The sequence below is a fragment of the Microtus oregoni genome, unplaced genomic scaffold, assembly GCF_018167655.1.
Source record: "Microtus oregoni isolate MIOR12 unplaced genomic scaffold, Mior012 000034F_ref0000314, whole genome shotgun sequence".
Taxonomy (NCBI): Eukaryota; Metazoa; Chordata; class Mammalia; order Rodentia; family Cricetidae; genus Microtus; species Microtus oregoni.
Genome location: NW_024543093.1, coordinates 4,700,447 through 4,722,742, shown reverse-complemented (window position 1 = coordinate 4,722,742; position 22,296 = coordinate 4,700,447).

The following is a 22,296-nucleotide window of genomic DNA, read 5'->3' as shown; positions in this document are numbered from 1 at the left end:
ATGCGTTCTTCGTAATTCTCTAAGTCTAGTTTGGTCCTGGAGGAGCAGGGAGTTTGTTAAAAATACAAATGTTGGGGATCTTACCTTGTCCTACTGACCTAATGGCTAGGGTCCCTGAGATACATTTCAATAAGTCCTTGTGATGTTCTGGATGCATGCATGTGCTGTGAAGAATGCAGCCAGGGCCTGTGCTTACACCTGCCTAACATCTGGCTACCTCAGGAATGCTGTTCATTTGGGACTCACATCTGCTCCACCCCACCCCGCTCAAGCCGGGTGAAAAATAACACCCACAGCTCATCTTAGAAAGAACCTTGGAGACCCAGCCACAGGTATTTCCTTAAGTCACTAGGTGCCTCATGACCCTGTGGTTGGAGGCATCCACTCAGATCTGCCTTCCAGAGGCAATCTCAGCTGGGGGTCACTGAGCTGGGAGGAGGCCACAGGCCTGGCAGCCTAGGTAGAGGAGAGAGCAGGGAACAAGGCAGAGGTGGAGGTGCCCAGATTTCTAATGGTCCCTTCCTCCCTGAAATGGTTGGGAATCTCGAGGACCCTGTCCCGGTGCCAGCGATCTGTTCACTGGTGCAGGAAGCCCATTCAGCCTGCTTTGCTTTTAATGCATTTTGCAAGCAAGTGGCCTCTTCCTGAGTGTGTGACTCACTCTGCCTTTTGTGCGCCGGAGGTCGCGGTTTGAAGTTTCACTTTGGAAAGTAACCACCAGCACCACCGCTTTCTCCTGAGGCTGGAACCCCAACAAGTCACATTCATTTTGCAACAAAGAAATGTAAATGGAGGCGCAGCCAGTCATGTTTCTGCCCTGATTGTAAAAACATCCTTTTCCTGAGATGGTCTACAAGCCAAGATGAGGAGAAAGGGTTTACAGTTTCAAGGCACACATTCATTTCAGGGCTTTGTGTTTTCCTTCTAGAACTCCTTGTCGTTTTGATCTGTTTTTCAGGGTTATGAGAGAGAGAGAGAGAGAGAGAGAGAGAGAGAGAGAGAGAGAGAGAGAGGGAGAGAGAGGGAGAGAGAGAGAGGGGAGAGAGGAGGAGAGAGAGAAGAGAGAGAGGAGAGAGAGAGAGAGAGAGAGAGAGAGAGAGAGAGATATAAACATGGTGCTAGTTGATTGGGCAATCCATCCCCTAGCTGACTGAAAGTGACTCAGATCTGGACCACAGTTTGGGTTCTCACTACACAGAAAGAATGATGCTAATAGAGTTGATTGAAAGTGTATTTATTCAACTGGATCCTCTTTGGCTATCAGTCCTGGGCCCTGCACACGTGCATTTCTTAAGCCATACGGGGTTAAGTGGGTAAATGCTGCAGAGCGATTTCTCCCCTTAAGTTTAAAGAGTCTTCTTCAAAATGTTGTAGAATTGAGCCACATTATTGTCACCACCATTATTTTTAAAGTCTTTTTACGCATATGAGTGTATTGACTGCTTGTATGTAAGTACCACGAGCATACCTGGTACCAGTGGAGGCTGGAAGAGGGGACTGGATTCCTCTGGACCCGGAGTTCCCTGTGATTGTGAGTGGCCCAGCAAGAGTGCTGGGAACCAAGCGGGAGTCCTCGGAAGCTGCTGAGCTTACCTCCAGCTCAGTTTCTTACTAGTATTTTGAGATGGGATTTCAAGGAGCCCAGGATGGGCAGAGGTGGATGTGACCAGGTTTCTAATGGTCCCTGCCTCCCTGAAAAGGTTGGGAACCTCGAGGAGCCTGTTCCGGTTCCTGCAACTGGAACTTGCTATGTGAATGATGATGGGTCTGCCTTCCCCTCCATTACAGGTATATATCACTACACCTAACGTGTGGTACTGGGGATCTAACTCTGGGCTTCATGCATGGCAGTCAAGGACCCTAATATGGGAGCTACACCCCCGGCTACCAAATGTTTTTTCTCTAATACTTTTTATGCACAATAATACATCCCAAATGCATTTAAAATCAAGTGCAGCTAAAACGGGAGTGGTCAGAGTCTCACTTAGCATGAATGTGACATTCTGCGAAGCTGATGCTAAATTTGGGTTTATAAGAGATGCATTTGATGCTTCATTTCTCGATTCAGTTCTTTCTGCTTCTGTGCAAGGACGGCTGTCACTTAAATCGTTGTTGTCATTAAACACGGACTGTGACAAGAGTTAGGGTGGACAGTCTTACTCCCCGTGTGGTGTGTGTGTGTGTGTGTGAGTGTGTGTGTGTATGTGTTATGCTGTTGAAGAACAGTTGTGCTTTGTTTCCTCTGGTGCTGGGGATCAAAGCCAGACCTTGTGGATTTGAGGCAAGTCTTCTTTCACTAAGTGCTTTTCCTCAACTCAGCATTGCAGGGTAAGTGGGTGGATATGTCACTGGGTTTGACAAGGTACTTTAAAAAGGTCTTTTTTTGGTATGTTTCTGCATGTGATGTGTGATTGTGCATTTGTGTTCATGTATGTGATTGTGGGTGCATGTGTTTTCATGTGTGTGATCGTGTGGCACACTCATGTTCACTTATGTGATTGTATGTATATGATTGTACATACACCTGTGTTCATACGTGTAAGTATGTATTCAGGTTTGTGATTGTGTGTGATTGCATATGCACATGTTCTCATGTGTGTGATAGTGTATGCATGTGTGTCATGTCTGTGAACATATGTGTGTGATTGTGTACACACTTGTGTTCATGTGTGTGGTTCTGTATGTACATGTATTCATGTGGTGAATATTCAGGTGTGTGATTATATGTGTGATTGTGTATGCACGTGCGTCATGTTTGTGATTGTGGGTATGTATCAGCCATGGTATATGTGCGGAGGTTTGGGGATAACCTTGGGTGCTGGTCCTCCCCACCCCCTCCGGTTTGTCTCTTGTTTGCACCCAGGCTAGCTGGCCTGCAAGCTTCTGGGATTTCCCTATTTCTGCTTCCTTCCCATCTCCCTGTAGGAATGTTGGCTTTATCAATGCTCGCTTAAACCACCTGTGTGCTGAGGGGATTGATGTGAATGTTTGTTCCTCTGTCTGCTCTCCAGGAATCATGGATGGATGGATGGGGCGATAAATAATGGAAGCTAAACCGGACCCGTGCTGGTGTCCCAAATCCTGGTCTTCCTGTTGAACTGGCTTCTATTCTCTCTCTCTCTCTCTCTCTCTCTCTCTCTCTCTCTCTTTACAACTAAAGATGGAGAATTCCTCCTTTCTCCTACACCACGAGGATGAGAGAGGGGCTTCCCAATTACTCTAAAGTTAACTTTAATTGTTAACTAGATACAGTCAAGAGTCATCTGAGAGGAACGCCCCAGCTGAGGAATAGGCTTGTGAGCATGTCTGTGGGGGATTGTCCTAATTATTAACTGGTGCAGGAGAACCCAGTCCTTTGTGGGCAGCCCTAACCACAGGCAGTGGGGCCTGTAAACCAAGGTAGAGTGGTACACGCCTTTCATTCCGGCTCAGAAGGCAGAGGTGGGCAGATCTTTGTAAGTTTGAGATCAGCCTGGTCTACATAGCAAGTTCCAGGCCAGCTGGAGCTACACAGTGAGACAAGTCTTTATTTTATTTTTTATCCACTTGCTTTTGTTTGTGAGACAGTGTCTCACTATGTATCCATGGTTGTCCTGGAACTCGCTGTGTCGACCAGGCAGGCCTTGAACTCACAGACATCTGCTTGCCGGTGTCTTCCCAGTGCTGGGATTACAGGCGTATATGCATCACCATGCCTGGCTGAGACCACGTCTTTCAAAGTGGATAAAGAAATTAAGCTGAGCCTGAGCCTGAATGAGCTAGAGAGCTAGCCGGCATTCCTCCATGGCATCTGCTCCAAGTTCCTGCCAGAAGTTTCTTCCCTGGCATCCCTCACTGCTGGACTGCAACCTGGAAGTGTAAGCCCGGTAAACTCTTCCCTCCCTTAAGTTTCTTTTGGCCAGAGAGTTTGTTCACAGTGGGGGAAAGCAAGCTAGGACACAGCCTGTAATGGTATTGGTACCTAGGAGTGGGTAGCTCCTTCCATGTTGAGTAGACCTGAGCCCAGATCCCATGGGTCAAAGCTGAGTGCTCCCACCGAGGGAGAGCTCCTGCCAAGGTGCCGCGGGAACTCACAGACAGGTGCAGCTGCCGATGCTCATTGTGAGGCAGATTATCTAATTGGTTAAAGGAACTGATTGTGGCCCAGAGATGATCCTGGGAAGAGCACTTGCCTTGCAGGCACAAGGCCCTGGGTTTCATTGCAATATTGCTGGAAGGAACAAAAGATGCGTGGGTCCTTCCGTCTTTGGGGAGCCACAGATATTTATAACTTTCCCTTTATCTTTTTTTTTTTTAACCAGATCTGAGAGTCATCTAGGGGATATCAGTGAAGAAGAGTCTTGCAGGCATCTGGTGGATCCTGGAATGAATGGCAGTTTTCTCTAGGAATGGGGGAGCCTAACCTGGTTACCTCTCATTCCCAGGGATACCAGTACCAGGAATTGGGAATAGCCAAGTAGCTTCAAACCCTTCAGGTCTGTGCTGGCTAGATTATTATTATTATTTTACTATTTATCATCATCATCATGATTTTGATTATTTTAATGTCAATTTGAAATAAGCTACAGTCATTTTGGAAGAGAAAAAGCCATAATCAGATTGGCTAGTGGGAAAGCCTGTGCTGCGTTTTCTTGATTGATGATTATGTGGATGGAGCTACACTTGGGCAAGGTGGTCCTGGGTTCTATGATTACGCAGGCTGAGCAAGCCAGTCAGCAGCACCCCTCCATGGCCTCTGCATCAGCTCCTGCCTCCAGGTTCCTGCCCTGCTTGAGTTTCTGTCCTGACTTCTTCAGTGACAGACTGTGATAGAGAAGTGTGAGTCAAATAAACCCTTTCCCTGGCAAGTTGCCTTAGGTCATGGTGTATCATCACAGCAGAAACCCGAAGACGAGGTCTATCAGGATCCATTGAAGTCCCCGGAGAAGAGTTCTTGAGATGAGGGGGGACCTCAGGTGGTGTCAATTTCACCCACACCTCCTTCCTCTGTGACACCAAGCTGCTCAGAAGGCTCCAGACTGTGGGGGACAGGGAACGATCCTGAGACACCCTTGACATGTGTGGGGAGGAGGGAACAGACGACAGCCTTGACTTTGACCTCAGGGGAAGCCTATGTATTTTTGTCCGCAGTGGTAGCGGCGGTGTCTGTCATCAGGATCATGTGTACAGCAGTAGGAGATCAATGTCCAGCAGTTGACGTTCGGTGGGTTTAGGGTGGCGGCTGTAGAGCGTTCGGCGATGTGAGCTGTGAAAAGGGCAGACATCAGAAGTGAAGCTGTCTTCTGTGTCTAGGAGAGTTGCGCCACAATTTCAGGTGACACATGGCCTTTCCAGGTATTTTCAAAGAAGTGGATCTGCAGCCACTGTGTCAATAGAGGGGAACGGGCCAATGTGGGAGTGATGGCCGCATTGCAGGAAGCTGCCTGCAGTGGGGTCAAGGGGAGGACAATTGGCTGTGAGAAATGCTAGCAGCATGGCTCACATCGCTCTCAGGGCTGAGTCATTGCGCTAACCGCAGTGCATTTGATTTTCAAAAGAGCTGCTTGAGAGATGTGCATTTTGGAAACTGGGGTAAGCACTTCCTGTTTTGACCAGGAACAAATGTGAACCAGACCTGGCTCCTCTCAGCAGGCAGAGCTCACTTGTTTTGTCTTAGCAGTATCTGTAAGAACCCAACTGTGTTTGAGTGGAAAGCGAGTGAAGCCCAGGCAATGGGAACACCCATGGGGCATATGCTCTCCTGGAAGACGCTGAGCCAGGGAGCCACAATCCAAATCAGCTAATTTGACACCCTAGAGTGTGAGTCCAGGCAACGATAGGAACACCACTCCCCTCTCTGCCTTCTGTTCTCTGTCACTGTCACTGGTGACAGAGTGACAGCCACAAAGGAATTCGGTGTGTTCGGCTGCCGATTCCCAGGGGTTAAACACTGGATAGCAGGGGAATTGGTCCAGGGCACAGAGATGGAGTTCAGAGACCCTGAGCCTGGGAGGTGTGCTTGAAGTGGCTGGTTGGACCTCTTAGGGTCTGCTCTCCTTCTATGGTGTACAATTGCTGCTCAAAAACTGGAGCCCTGTGTAGTAGCATTTCAATTGTAATTTTTCATATCCCCCCCCCCCCTTTTTTGCTTTTTTTTTGGGACAGGGTTTCTCTGTCCTGGAACTAGTTCTTGTAGACCAGGCTGACCTCGAACTCAGAGATCCACCTATGTCTGCCTCCCAAGTGCTGGGATTAAAGGTGTGTGCCACCACCACCCGGCTCAATTATGTTTTAATAAATAAAGACTACCTGAAGATCTGAGAGTAAAACAGCCCCACTGGTCAGCCTTACAGTACAGGTTATGGTAACACACACCTTTAATCCCAGTAGCCACACTGGCTGCCATAGAAACCGGGCAGTGCATGTCTTTTTTTAATGATGCAAAGATGTATTCTTTGATGTTGCATTTGTTTAACTATGCAAAGCTATGTTACTTTACCTTTCTAAAGCACCTGATTGGTCAAATAAAGAGATAACCAGCCAATAATTGGCAGGAGGGATAAATAGGCAGGACTGGCAGGTAGAAAGAATAAATAGGAGGAAAAGTCTAGGCTCTAGAGAGGAGGGAGGAACAAGAGAAGGAGAGGACACCAGCAGCCAGCCACTGACCCATACAACTAGCCACAGAGTAATAAGGAAAAAAAGATATATAAAATAAAGAAAAGTAAAAGGCCCAGAGGAGCAGGTGGGACCCCTGTGGATTTCTGCCACAGGCGTTCTGATAAACTTCTTCCACTTTTAGAACTATGTGACCGTATTACTTAGGTTTGGAGAAAACGACAGACTAGCAACCCTTAGCAGAAGCTAAGGGAATAAAGGGATCAAGGAAGAAAACAACAAAAAGGAGGGCAGGGAGGAAAGAGATGGCAGAGGCAGGAGAGAAATGAGACGTGGGGAGGTGGACAGAGGTCACTAGGGGCCTCTATCTGTTCTAACTAGGTTGTGAAGGTGTTGCAGTCCATTGGTCATCCTGCAGGACAAATGCCTTTGTTCAACACGGTGTCCAATTTTGAGAGCGCCTGTAGTGAGTGTTAAATAATCACCCTTGTACTGGTCCACATGGTGTTTGATACTTTAGAGGTACACTTGACAATAAGGGAGATGTTTGGAAGGGCAAGCTGCTGTGTGCCATGGCCGTGGCAGTTCCGGGGAAAGACGGTGTGTCAAGCACGGTAACCAGAGGGCCTGCATGCTGCCAGGTACCGCAGAACATTTTTTTGAGGGTAGGGAAGACTGGGTGTTTCCAGGGTAAAGAAAGTTGACCCTGAGAGGGGCCACATGGGCTGAGTCTGGAGACATGAGTAGGCGTTTTGTACCTGGGAGAAGAGGGACACCCTGTGGAGAGGTAATCTTGGGGTCACCAGAGATCACTGGAGTTGGGTGCCAGGAGGGCAGGGACCTTAGCTCTAAGTGATATGCAGATAGTCTGTTCTTTTTAGATGTATTTATCTATATTTTATGTATATGAAGGGTCTGTCTTCATGCGTGCCATAAGAGGAAGTTAGATCCCATGACAGGTGGCTGGGAGCCATCATATTATTCCTGGGCGTTGAACTCAGGACCTCTGGAAGAGCAGCTAGTGCTTTTAACTCTAGCTGCCATCTCTCATGATTGAGGAGGGGGTACAGAGGACTGTTAGAAAGGTTCAGGATGTTTACCTGGAGGTTACCAGGGAGCTCAAAAGTAGCGAGGCTGAGGGCATGTAGAAGGAGCAGTGAGCCTGCCTTTCATCCCGCTTGGCTCCCGGCAGCCTGGCTAGCTTATGCCCAGAAATAATTACACGGAAACTGTATTCTTTTAAACACTGCTTGGCCCATTAGCTTCAGTCTCTTACTGGCTAACTCTCACATTTTGATTAACCCATTTCTATTAATGTGTGTAGCACCACAAGGTGGTGGCTTACTGGAAAGATCCTAACCTGCATCCATCTCGGAGAGGAGAGCTATGGCGTCTGTTCACTTCCCTTCTTCCCAGCATTCTGTTTGGTCTACTCCACCTATCTAAATTCTGCCCTATCAGGCCAAGCAGTTTTCTTTATTAATTAACCAATGAAAGCAACAGATAGACAAATGACCCTCCTCCATCAAGGGCAGGAGTGGAGGCAGCAACTTGGGTATGAAGAAATTATGGACACTGTAGAAGGAGGAATCTGTGTCACCCACATGGACATAGGGTTGCAAGGGAGAGTTATTTCAGGGCCTGGTAAACAGAGGCAGTCAAGGGCACTATCAGAATTAGCCAAAGTTGGTGTGATAGTTTATTTGGGTTGTCAATTTGACACCCAAGATGAGGGAGTCTCAATTAAAGAATTGTCTCCATCAGAGTGGATGTCTGTGGGGCAATTTCTTGACCGCTGATTGAAGTAGGAGGGCCCCGTCTACTGTGGGTGGTGCCATTCCTATGCAGGTGGGCAGGTGGGCCTGAGGTATATAAATTCTTGGCAGCTCAGCTTGAATCTGAAAGCAAGCAAGCTAGCCCTGGTCTTGGCTCTAGGTTCCTGTCCCAGTTCTTGCTGGATTATATGTATAAACCCCAGTTTGTCATTATGGATTTGAAAGTCCCATACTGTGGGTTTAACCACAGCCATATAACAGTGGATTTTTATCTACAAAAAGATAAAAACCTTTGTGGGCTGGGGAAAGGATGGTTTTGGGGTGAGTCCACGGAAAATAAAAATGGAATTATCAGGAAATGGAAAGCTAAAAATAAACATGTCGTGCTTGGCCCACAGGATGGAGTGGAGACAGATCCAATACTTTGGTTGAGCGTCAGGGTGCCAAGAATACCTGGGGGAGCAGAAATGAAGAGATTTATTTGAAAAGACGGACAAGAGTGCTTTGTGAAATGCAGAGGGTCAAGCTTCTCAGGCTTTCAGCAGGAGGGCAAGCTAGTGTGTGGAGAGCGATGTCTGACCACTGTCTCCTGGTCTACCTGGAGGGTTAGTTTTCCTGCTCATGTTAAGTTTACAGAAATACATACACAACAGAAGCCAACACACACTGGCAGTGTGGCTGACATCATGACTGTTTAATATATTCATGTCTTTTGCTTCCTCCCCCTATGCACAGATGCCTGTTACAGACTTTGTCTGGGGTCTCAAATGTATTAGGAATTGTTCCTGCCACTGTCATTTTGCTGGGAGATTTTTAGTTCTGAAGTTTCTAACTTTTGTGAGATGACCCCACGGCTCTAGTGGCTCCCAGAGCAAGTGGGACCATGAAGTCTGACAGTGGGTTTGTGGTCCTTGCCAAGTCCCGAAGGAAGGAACAACCTCTTTCCACTGAAAGTAGGCAGGAAGCCAGGGCTTCCAGAGACCCACTGAGAGCTATGGGCACCAAGGGCCTCTTAACAATGAATATAACCAACAAGATATTCTAGACTCCAGATTATTTGGGCTTGTTCCTATATGGAAGTCAATAAATGGAGAACTTTTAGTGTTACGTTTGAGAGCAATGTGTACTACGGTCGTGAAATTGCCTTAGGGCTGTTTTGGACTGTATGGTTGAATTATTTTTATAGGGTAAAAAAGTTGGGAGTATTCAGCATGGCGTTTGGTGTGACCTTGGAGTTAACTGAATTAATATCGTGTCTTTTTTTGGAGCCTTTGTAGATACACAAAGTCATAATGTTGAAAGGGCTGTCACAGCTGAAGTCTTCATCTGAGGGGACAGCTGAGCTCCTAGGCACACATGCACAATTCGATCTGCTTCCAAGAACTGGTGAGAGCGCTCATCCTACTGATTTTGGTCTGCATTGGATCAAAAGGAGTGGCCTGGGAGTCTGTGGTCAGTGTTCTTCTAGCACGGTCTACCATCCTGTTATCTTCATTATCCTTTCAATAGAGAAGACGTCAAACAATGGGGAGTTGTAGTGGGTTATCTTTAGTTCCTTTTAATCTTGTCACATTTTAGGTGGCATATGGAGTTGTACCCGAATAGCCACTTTAAGGTTGGAAGGGTTCTTATTTATTTAGCTTAAAATGCCGATCATTTTGGAAGGAAAAGAGCTACTTACAGCAGGGCAGAGGAGGCAGCTGCCTTTGTCCCTCCTTTCCCTGCAGGGTGGCAACCTCCCCAGAGAGGTTTCTGCTGAGTCTGAGTAGCCACATTTCTGTTGCTCCACGGCATTCCGGCAAATCCAATTCTATAGATGGCTCCGACTTCTCATGTAATCAACTGACAGATATGTGTGATGTCCGCATGGCAGCCCAGCAGCTGAAGACCCAGGGGAGAAGCTGGGGTTTCAACTCAATGCAGAGATTCCTGATGCCAGGATTCCTTCTCCGTTGGTATTTCTCAAGACTTCCAGTTGATTGGAGGAGGCCCACCCACTTAGAGTGTACCAGCTACACTCTAAGTCTACCCACTGGAATGCTTGCTTTGTTTGGAGACTGGGTTTTTCTGTAGAGCTCTGGCTGGTCTGGAAATCATTAGGCAGACCAGATTGGCCTTGAACTCTTGGTGATCCTCATGCCTCTGCTTTCTGACTGGTGGCATTATGGGAAAGCATCATGGTGCCTGCTCAGTTCAAGTGTTAGTCACAGTGAGAACTACTTTCATTGTGACATCTAGATGGATGTCAAAATGCACATCCGGATACCATAGTTAGACCAGGGTGATGTATAAAATTCACCAGGAAAGTATGAGGAGCTTTTATCTGGGATTTTCACTGAGGGTTTATAGCTGTGGATGTTGTCCATCAAACACAAGGTCTCAGTGTGCAATAGTGCATGTGTGGGTGGTGTGTAGGTGGATGCATGTTTGTGCACATGCATATTTGAGTGCATGCACGCACGTGTGTGTGTATGTATGCGCGGGTGTGTGTGTTACCTCAGAGTCAGCTTTCCTCAGTTGCAGTTTTACTTGCTTTAGAGAGCCTCTATTGTTTTCTTAGGGAAAATTTTTTAGGATTTCTCCAGGCTTTTGCACAGCGAGCCTCCAAAAGACCACTCCTGGGTCCCATATATGGGAAGGCATGTTCTTTCTCATTCCTGGACAGGTATCTGTGGCTGAGCTCAGGTTTTGTTCAGTTTAACCCAGCTCAATCTAATCTATGTTGTTGGGTCCTGCCCATGTGCCAGCCTGCTCTGAAAAGCATCTGGAAATGGAGGACTCAGGTCGTTTTAGATCTGGCAGAGAAGCTGGCAGGCAAGCACAAGAAAGATTTGCAAGCAAACCAGAACAAAAGCCTGGGATGCACGCTCTGCAGGGACCCAGAGGCTGTCACAGATGGCTGACCCCACCACATCATCGAGCATGCTTTCTGCTTTAGTTCTTGCTAGGCGATGTTAAAAAGAAAAATACAGTTTGGGGGAGCTGGAATTGCAACCCGGTTGTCAGAGTACCTGTTTAGCAGCCACAGAACCCTGGGTTCAATCTCCAGCTTGGTAAACTCAGATGTGGTGGGACACACCTGTAATCTGAGCATTTGGGAAGTGGAGGCAGGAGGCTTCAAAGCCACCCTCAGCTACATGGCGTGTTTGAGGTCAGTCTATCTCAGAGAGAGAAAAAGACAATTTTTGTAAGGTCTTCTGAATTAGTGTAGTGTAGTGTGTGTGTGTGTGTGTGTGTGTGTGTGTGTGTGTGTGCTTGCACTGGGAATTGAGCCCAGATCCTTAAGCATGCCAAGTGCGTGTTCTAAAGCTGAGCTACACCCTTAACCTGTTTTCAAGGTTATTATTATATTTAAACCAAGGTTAGCTTGCTTGCCTTTGATAGAGAATTTAATGATAAAGAACTTGCAATTAGTATGTGTGTGTGTATGTGTAATTAATTAATCAGAAAGGACCAATAACCTTGAGTTTGAATCCTAAGTGTTGTTACAATGAAGACAAAAGTAAAATCATGACTTTGTAAAGTATTTAATGAATACATGCCAAGGGAGCTTTGCATTAATGAGGGAACCAGGAAAATGTTAAACGAATTCTATGCAGAATTCAAACAGTGATACAAATGCAGGCAATTGGGGATTGGAAAAAATGGGCAGATAAATGCTAACCAAGGGGGATGTCTACATGGATAATAATTCACTGTTTATCCACTAGCCAGAGTTCATTTCCACAGACAAGGGCTACTCTTGCCACTGTCCTCTTTCTACAACTTACAGAGGATGCAGACAGCCCAGAGATACCCAGAAAGGCAGATAACCTGGGAGCATTCTCGGGGAAAAGTGCCTGTAAATGTAGTTTTTCCTCGCCTCAATATCTTCCTCATTAAAACAAATATTGGCGAATAGGAAGATATAAATAGCTTTGTGTTGGTTGCTTAATCTCTGTTTACCTGTGAAGTTCAGCCGGTGTCTCTTCATTAGTTTATCTTGGAGATTAAAAATGATTTTATATTCACATATATATTTTCTTAGGCTGAATATCTGTGTGCACACACGCTCGATAGTAGAACTCCTTCTTTTTTTTCTTTTTAAAGTCTGGATTTATTCCCAGCAAATCTTCCATTATGCATTTATTTATTTGGTGTGTGCTGAGGGCTTGCTGTATCGGGCACACGCTAAGCTAATGCATAGCTAGCGAGTACACACTGAACACCACACGGACTTCAGGCCTGGGTGACAGGACAGAGACTGACAAGGGAAGAATTAGTTATGGTTTTCTGTGACACATTGTACTGAGAATCCTTGGGGGGCCTCCTTATGGAGGGCATACAGGATTTGATGGTGGTGTCTTGGGGGCCAAGGGTCTGGCTCACGGGCACAGTGCGTGTCTCTCGGTTCTTTCTAGACAAGACATAATGCCCGTAGTTTGTAGCGCTGGTTCAATGATCTTGCACAGATTTGAGTAGAAGGCTAAGTATTTGCTGTTACTGTTTTAGTGGCATGACCAAGCACAGATAAAACCCAAGTTAGGGAAAAGCAAAGCCTGTTCTATGTTTGCTGCTAAACCGAGTGCTTAGAGCACACTTGGGTACATGTTCCCTCTGAAAGGTTATATTGGCACATGAGTAACTTAAGAAGCATCTCTCAAGTGTGCATCCAAGAAACCAGCTGTGTATCTGTGTGGTCTACCAAACTCTATGCTATTATTTGTAGCCTTTCTGCTATTAGGAAATTTCCTTCTGAGGCAGATGAAGTCTGAGTCCATCTCGCTGGTGCCACAGCCTCTGAGTCTCAGTTCCTTCAGCCTTGGTTTAGCTTTTGTTTTTTTTTTTTTTTTTTTGAAAAAAATTTATTCTTTGAGAAATTCATACAATATATTTGGAACCTATTTACTCCCATTCCTCCAAAACCCATCTCATCTTCCTACCGTATGCGATTTCATGTTCTATTTTTTTTTATTAATAACCCATGAGTCCAGTTTACATGTGCTTATACTCCTGGGTGTGCAGTCATTCATTGGGCTGTGGTTGACTGGTCAGGGTCACGCCCTTAAAGAGACTGACTTCCCCTCACTCAGCAGCAGAAAGATCCTCAGTTAGGGACGGGGTCTTGCAAACTCCTTCTCTCCTTGCTAGAATGTTGATTGGCTTGTTCATCTTACAGGTTTAAACTCTGTGCACACAGCCGAGTCCCCAGGACTCCTACAGGCTCTTTTATTCTGGACACAGTTATGTGTTCATAATGACTGGAGGGGTGGTTGGCTTCCACGGGGGTGGGAGTCACATTGGCCACATTGCATGACCTTTCAGGTTTCAGCTGGCATGGGACAGATATGACGGGTGCTACATCCAGGCAGAACAACAGTACTGTACCATCTGCTTCATCCAGGACCATGGGTGGCATTGCTTGGTGTTCTCATCTGACTGTAGAAGAACTAGCTCAACATATGTACACTTGCTCAGGTAACACCCGTTCCTGTAGAAGGTGCAGAGGGAGACGTGCCAATCTTGGGCCAGGGTGAAGTCATTATGGCAAGTGTGTGTTTATTGAGCACCTCACGGTCACTTTAGGTTATAATCATGTTCTTCAAACTGCCCTCCAAGTAAGGCTACGGGGGCCCTGTGTCCAAGGGACCTGGGATCTGACTGGAAGGCAGGTACCAGGCATTGTCCCTATAAAGGGAACGAGCCCTTGGCAGTCTCTGACCTGCAGACAGACTGAACATAGGAAGAAGTAGGGCATGCTGGGCTGCTTCCTCTCATATGTTGGTGCCTGTGGTGGATGGGGGATGCCCTGGAGGTGCTATGGCTCCTGGAGCAGACATACACATTGGTCGGAAAGAGCCACACAGATGCCGGGGGTCCTTATCCTAACTGGATGAGCTCTGTTGGCCACGCTCTGGTTTCTAGCCTGTGGGAGGAGCAGGCGGTGAAGTAATTTATGTCCCAAATCTGGGTATATGAAGCATCTACTCCAAGTCAGGTGTTTGAGAGGACTCTTGTTTCTGATGCACTCCATCTGTTAGTATGCCGGTGTCTGTACTGGCCTGCCCTTGAAGTCCCGACAGGATATATCTTCAGCTGCTGCCACTAAGAGCACCTCCTGTGCACACTTGCTATATTCCCTTTTAAAAGCTGGGCCTTGCCTATTCTCTCTCTCTCTCTCTCTCTCTCTCTCTCTCTCTCTCTTCCTTCCTCTTTTCCTCTTTCCCCTCTCCCCTCTCTCTTTCTCTTCTGCCATTCTTGTTCCCAGGAACTGGTCTCTGTCCCCTTCTCTTCCCCTTCTCTGCCCCTTCTCTCTCCTCTTCCAAAAATCCTCCCACGTGAGCCCTGTTGCATAGTGTTCCTCCTTCCCGCCAGTTTGAAACAATCATAATACCAACTACTTGTCGTGGCTCGAAGCACCCCAACTCTGCTTGCACTTCTCTCTAGTGTGCACAGCCACGTTTCCCATGATACCACGCTTCCGCCACTCTTTCCCATTGTCTGCAGAGTCTCTAAAGGCAGCTTGTCTTGGCCCCCACTCTTCCTTTCTCATCGGAATGGCTGTGGTCCTCACCCCTGCACACTCTACTTGTTCTAATGAGACATTCGGGACCCACTGGGGTAGGTCCTTGGCAATCCCTGCCCTGTCTTCCAACTCATTCTGTTCTTGTCTCTTGGAGGGAAGGTACAAAGCCATAGGCATCCCATAGGGAGGAGTCACAGGGACATGAAGCTGAACCTGGCCTGGGAGTTCAGACCTCCCTGGGCATACCTCAGTGCAGAAGTCCTGCCCCCACCTCTGCATGGCACCAATAGATTGGCCGGGTCATTGGCTCCCCAGAGTCACCACTGACCCTCACCCGGGAACTACTAGGAATGCAAGTTCAGAGTTTCTGCACCAGAGCACAAGACAGCTGTGTTTACTCTGCCTGGGGAAGTGAGGGAGTTCCTGAGAGACTAAAGTCTGAGGCCTGGTTAAAAGAATGCTAGGCCTATTGCCTTGACATATGGGATGCCCATGGATGAGCAAGAAGGAGGGAGGGAGGGAGGGATACACACACACACACACACACACACACACACACACACACACACACACAGAGAGAGAGAGAGAGAGAGAGAGAGAGAGAGAGAGAGAGACGCCTTACCCAGAGAAAGCAAAATACACAGTCATCCTGGAAGTCCCTTTAAGGCTTCACAGACTACGGCATTACTTAGATTATATTCCCAGATTCCCCCCCCCCCTTGGGAAGGTCCTGATGTCCCTGAAGAGATGTCCTTGTCCTGAACAGTCCCTGGAAAGGCTCCCCACGGCAGCACCTGGAGAACAGGGTGATGCGCAGTGGGCACCGTCGAGCCTCTCAGAGCTGATACAGTTTCTCTATTGGTTCCCGACACAATCGGGTAAGTGTGTGCTGGCTCAGCAGGCCTCCAGCTGTGCTTGGTGCCCGGCTCTGCTGGAACTGTGCCTGTGACCTGAGAAGGGCGATCTGTTCCCATGGGAAGCATTCTCAGCTCCTGTTGACAGGTTTGTAGCTGGGAGGCTCTGCTTTCTGGGGCTGGCTACTGACTGAGCAAACAGTTATCTTGGGCCCCAGGACCCAGCTCCTGGTCTGGGACACAGATGTGGCAACTATCAGCGAGCAGTCATTTGAACTTTGGTGGGTCATTCTTAACAAGGCTTCGAGGCCCCAGCACCATGCTTGTTGGTTGCTCCCTGGGGCTGCAGTGAGAGGCCATCTCATAGTCTCCTCTATTTCAGCCTTTGCCCCCCATGTCCTGGGAGAGAGATGGCAGGGAGTCAACAGTGTGTTGGAAGAGTGCCACATGGTGGCTGGATAATTTCTTTTCTCTGATGAGGCGAAAGGATTGCTATGAAGGTCTGTGTGCAATTTCCAGGTGACAATCACCCCCCCCCCCCCCATAAATATCCCAACTAAAGTTGTACAAGAAATACACGGCAGAGTCATGTTATAGAATTTGCTTTCATTTGTGGAATATTGACCATTTTATGGTTTGCGTCTGAAATGTCCCCTGTGGCAGGCTTATGTGGTCCTCAGTTTGTGGTGCTGTTTTGTGAGATGTGGGCCTGAGCTGGAGGGTGTAGGTTTTTAGGGCCAGGCTTTTAGAGGCTATAGGCAGGGTTCTATTCCTATCCTGTGCATGGCTCCATGGCCTGTCGAAATGTGAATAGACATTGCCCTGCACTTCCGTCACCTCAGGAGGCCACCCCAGCAGGCATGCCTTCTCTGCCCCGATGGACTGATCCCAAAACTACAAACACTTCCTCACAGCGAGGAAAGAACTAACAGAGTGTGCAGCTAAATACCATCTCTTACATGGTGGGTTTCTATATGTGATTTGTCTCTTTGGTTATCCTATCTAATTGTTCTATCTATCCCAATCTTCACAGTTCCATCTTGAAATTTAAATTATAATGTTTGTATGGATGTGGACACGTAGGCTCAAGGCTGTAGTCATCTTGCCTGTTGTTACCGACAGGAAAACGGCTCGGCTGCAGTCGCACCTCTGTGGCTGTCTGGATGAGTCTGGCAGCTTGTTTGTTTCCCAGCCACTCAGACCCAAAATAATCACTCAGAAACTATATTATTTAAATCACTGCTTGGCCAATCACTTAAGCATATTGCTAGTTAGCTCTTATATCTTTAGTTAACTAATTTCCATTATTTTATATTTTACCACGAGGCACTGGCAAGGTTCCAGCAGGCAACTCGCGTCTTTCCTCTCTAGCAGCTACATGATGTCTCCTGACTCTGCCTTCTTTCTCCCAGCATTCAGTTTAGTTTTCCCCACCTAGCTCTACTCTGCCCTATAACAGGCCAAGCCAGAGTTTTTATCCATTAACCAATAAAAGCAACACATATACAGAAGGACTTCCCTCACCATACTAAATCTCTGGACTGTAAGCCAGACACAATTAAATGCTTTCATTTATATGAGTTACCATGGTCATGGTGTCTCTTCACAGCAATGGAACAGGAGAAATCCTAATTAAGGCATAGGCCAATGTGAAGGATTTACTCACTCATTTCCTGAGGTAATGTTGTCTCCATCTTGCAGGAATGGTGGGGAGTGATTTGATTAGATGAAGAGTTTCAACCTGTCAGTTACAGACCCCTAATATCAACTAGTTCAGAGCGTATCTCTGTGCCAAGGACTGTGCTTGGACCCCCTGTCAGATGGCAGGTAGTGGGGTTGAATTGTGCTGCCTCAAAACTCTCAGCTCCCTGACACCTCTGAATGTGAATGTCTTTGTAGATACCGCCTTTCCAAAGGTGGTGGGATGAGGAGGCCCTTCCTGTGACTCTAGTTCAACAGGATGTAAGCAGATGCATGTGTAAAGGAACGACCACGAGAGGGCGTAGTGAGATGGTAACTGCTGAAGGCCAGCAAGAGAGGTCTTGGGAGAAGCCAGATGGCCAACACCTTAATGTTGATGTGTACCATGACACGAGGAACGTCTGTTGCTTAATCCCTAGGATGCAACAGCCCTAGAAACTAGGCATACCAGGCCAGCCCATCTCTTATGGTCTGGTATCTCCCTAGGCACTGGACCTTTGAGTAATGCCAGAAATGACCTGACCCAAATGATCTGTTGACTGGCACAGGCTCCAGGGTTCCACCCACGGGGAAGAATATTGATCCCTTCTCTTTGTAGCATCCTCTGTTGCCTTCCCCATGTAGGTTCCAGTGAGGGCATCCATCACCTGATACTGCTGTGCCAATGAGCTCCTCAGAGGGGATCAGAAACCTGTTCCATCACGGCTGTATTCCCAGAGCCTCACCCTGTAGTAGCCATGCTTCTTGCAACTTAACTTTCCCACAGGACTCATAACTTGATATTATATATATGGATGCTTCTCAGTTTACAGTGGGCTTCATCTTTATTCAATCATTGGTTGAAAATATCCCAAGTTGAAGGAAACCATGCAAAATGTCTCCAACCTTCAGAGAATCACAGCTTAAGCAAGCCAGTCTACTGTTGCACAAGTGGTTTTTCCTCAAGATCTCAGAGATGGCTTGGAACTGTGTGGCTCATGGTCCCGGCCAGCATTCAGAGTGCTTTCTAACTCATCTCACAAACCTAAAACATAATCAGAATCCACAAGCCCAAGTCCACTTCTATCAAATGTACATCATTTTTGTGCCATTGAGTGTCAGAGACTACCTGCCATTCTTCTCCTTTAAACATCTTTTATTGATTTTTGACAAGTTTGAACATATATACATTTATCACACCTGCTTCCCAAACTCCCTCTCATTCCTCCCTGAAACCCTCAGCTACTTTACTGCTTGCCTGCCTCCCACTCCATATCTTTCCCTACCTTTTTTTTTTTGAAGCCACTGAGTTCAGCTAGTGCTGCCTGATGGAATGCTGACTGATATTGTTGGCTTGCTCTCTTCTGTGTGGGTTACGTAGATGGAGTGAGTGCCTAGATGCAATAGCTATATCATGTCCGAACGACAGCAGCATTTCAGAGTACGCCCCCTTGGTCTCGAGCTCTTAACATTCTTCCATCGTCTCTTCGGCAGCATTGCTGACCTTGTCTTGGGTGGGCACGGTGTGGCTATCGGTGTCCCATTTGTGGCTGAACACCTAATAATCACTTATTCCCAGTGATTAAGCCAGCTCTGACTCTCCGCATTAGCCGATGTCCACTGTAGAAGATGCTTCTCTGGCCAAGGCTGAAAGCAACACTAATCTATCTAAAAGCATAAACATAAATATTACAAGGCAGTTTGGTAATGTATGTATTCAGTAAAATAATAGTAGTGGGCTCCCCCTAAGGGCCTATGATCTCCCAAGCCATGGGTTTTCGACAAGGTTTACAGTGGTACGCACGAATTCTTTCATCTGTAGCAGGCCCAAATCCAAGCAGAAGTTGTTAGTTACCCGGTAACTTTCATGCCACGATTGCTCCAGAGGGTACATCCTGCCTGGCAGGTTGGGTTTTATAGCCTTTAGGGTTCACCAGTGGTTGATGCCACTGATGATTTTTCTCTCTGTTTGTCTGTGTTATTTATTTATTTTGTCTATTTTCTCTCTGGTTGAATAAGTTTCCTGTGGGCAGGTGACTTGATCCATTTTGTCTCTGTTGGAACTCCAGTGTCTGAGACAGAAGACCTGAGTCTCACCAGCCACATCCTGATTTTTTTTTTATTGGATCAGTACTTGAAAAGTACAGGGCAAACGCCTCTGCCACAGTTGAGATTTTGTTCTGTGGATGCGAGTTCCTGCTGTGTTGCTGGACTGTGTGTTCTGTTGAGACTCGTGCACCAGGAGTCTCCTATGTCTCTGTAGCTACAGGAGTCTTTGGACTCAGAACATAAGGCATTTATGTGAGGGCCATGACAGAGCTGGCCAGGAAGATGGAACAAGGGCTTTCTGGCCTGAAACTTGGTCTCACAGGTGGCAAAATATGGTCTTGCCTTTATGTCTTTTCTGAGCTCTGTGGAAACTAGAAACATACTTAACCATCAACCTTAATTGCCTTCTAGTCCAGGTGTGGGCAGCATAGGTCCCCATACCTAAAATAAAATGGGCAGTGTCTTCTGGTTCCTGTAGGGCACACAGCACGTGTTGTCACAGAGCGGATAATAATAGCTATGCCACCTTCCTCTCTGCTATGTCCCTTTGAATAGGTGGAAGAACTCACAAATCTTCAACAGAGTTAATATCATTCCCCTGTGTGGGTAGGGGCTGCAATGGAGTCATTTAAAGAGAAAGCCTCCAAGAAGAGCATTGTAGGAGGCTGCTTTTTCATTTCCCAGTCGCCCAGACTCGAAATAACCACACAGAAACTCTATTATTTGCAATACTGTTTGGCCAATAGCTCAAGTGCATTTCTGGCTAACTCTTAAATCCTAAATCAACCCATCTCCATTAATCTGTGTACCGCCATGTGGCTGTGATTTAACGGCAAAGTTTCGGCATGTCTGTCTCTGGCTGCAGCTCCATGGCTTCTCTTTACTCCACCGCCTTTTCCCCAGCATTCAGTTTAGTTTTCCCTGCCTACCTCTATTCTGCTCTGCGAGGGGCCCAAGACATTTTCTTTATTAACCAATGGTATTCACAGCATACAGAGGAGAATCCCACATCAGAAGAGGGCCAGCTTATGGTCTTCACCTCCAGTCCTCAGGGAACAGTGTAGGCAGAGGACAGGGTCATTGTGCCACAAGCCTGGAGAGAGCCCCAATGCCTACTGGCAGCTGCAGGTTCTTGGGCCACTGGCTTTACCTTGGAGCTTCTTTCTTCCTCTGTCAGAAAAGAATGCAAATGTTTGTCCAGCAGCAGGGTGGTACAGGTAGAACATAAGTGTGTTGTTGATGCTCAGCAAAGTTTGGTGCCCTCTTCCCTTCCTGGAGGGGACATGGCAATGTCTTAGAGTCTTAGGGCAGAGGAGAAAAATCTCAGGTATGCAGTATGCAAATTACTTTTAACTGCCAATTTGATGCAACTAGAATTGCCCAGGAAGTGGTATTAATGAGAAAATGATCAAGATCAGTTACTGGGTTACTTGAGCCATGGTCATATCTTTGGGGGGTTGTCTTGATTGCTAATTGGGGTGGGTATCTTAGCATCTTAACTACTGTTCTATTGCTGTGAAGAGATACCATGACCAAGGCAATAGCTGCAGTTTTGTTCGTGTGCAAAGGACCAGCCTGCAGACAGGCTCTGGGTTAAGGAAGGCAGGCGAGGAGGGGCTAGGTGGAAGGGTTAATACAGCCCAGAAAAGGCTAGGTGTGCTGAGATTTTTAAGATAATGAGGGTCTTGCTCCAAGCCAGGAAACAATGCGGCAGCTGGTGTAAACTATTAGATTCTCAAAGCTACTTTGCAACCTTTTGTGGTGGCCTGTCACCTGCCACCTCAGACTGGTTCAAGGATCTTAGAAGTCTGATACATGCCTAGCCAGCTTGATCTATTCTCTCTCCCTTCTGCAGCTCTTCTAGGACAGCTGAGTGACGGGCAGAGGTCAGGAAGGAATGAAATCAACCCTGGGCTTTGAAGTGTTTGTCATGTCGGAGATGACAAAGGAGGAGGGATGGCGATGCCCTCGGCATCCCGACAGCCACCTGCCACCGCAGCTACTCTTCACATCTTTGTATTTGCTTTTTGCCTATTCTGCTGGATTCCTGCAGGCAGACGACAAAAGGACCGGTTACTCAACCCTATTCAGCCACTCAGTCAGCAAGTGATGTTCCAGGAACACTTCCATCTACTGAATTCTGAATGCGCAGTGGTCATTCTTGCTCTTGGCAAATTAACCATCCCCTTTGGACCCCAGATTCTCATTGCAGGATGAGTCCTTCGTAGCGGGGATACCACGTTCAGGGTGACAGAGCTGGCTGTTTTCCTCTCTGTATACACACCCACTTCTTAGAAATCAGCCTTCTTCTTCAAAAGGCGTGTGTGGTTCCTTTGTTTACCAGCAGATGGCGCCAAACACTCCTGAGGCCATGACTTCCTGTGGTTTCCTCTTTCAACCCCTTCCTCTACTTCTCTGGGAGGGGCTTGTCCTTTCAGGTCCCAGGCAGAAAGTCACGTAAACCACTTTGTGTCTGTCAGCAGATTCCTGGAAGATCGAATTGAATGATGTTTGCTACCGAGCTGGGTTGGAGGGCTCTATTGACCTCTTCTCTCTCTCTCCCTCCCTCCCTCCCCCTCTCTCTCTCTCTCTCTCTCTCTCTCTCTCTCTGTCTCTCCCTCCCTCCCTCCCTCTCTCTCTCTCTCTCTCTCTCTCTCTCTCTCTCTCTCTCTCTCCTGCGAACAGCTCATTGGCTGCCTACTGGCTTTGCACAGCGGAATCCAGGTGGCTTTAGCCCTTTCCCAGTGGTTCCCTGGCTGCCTCCTCTCCAAGGTCTTTCTGGCGGAGGAGGAAAGACTTTCAGAGAGCTGGCCTTTATCTCACACTCTCTAAGTCC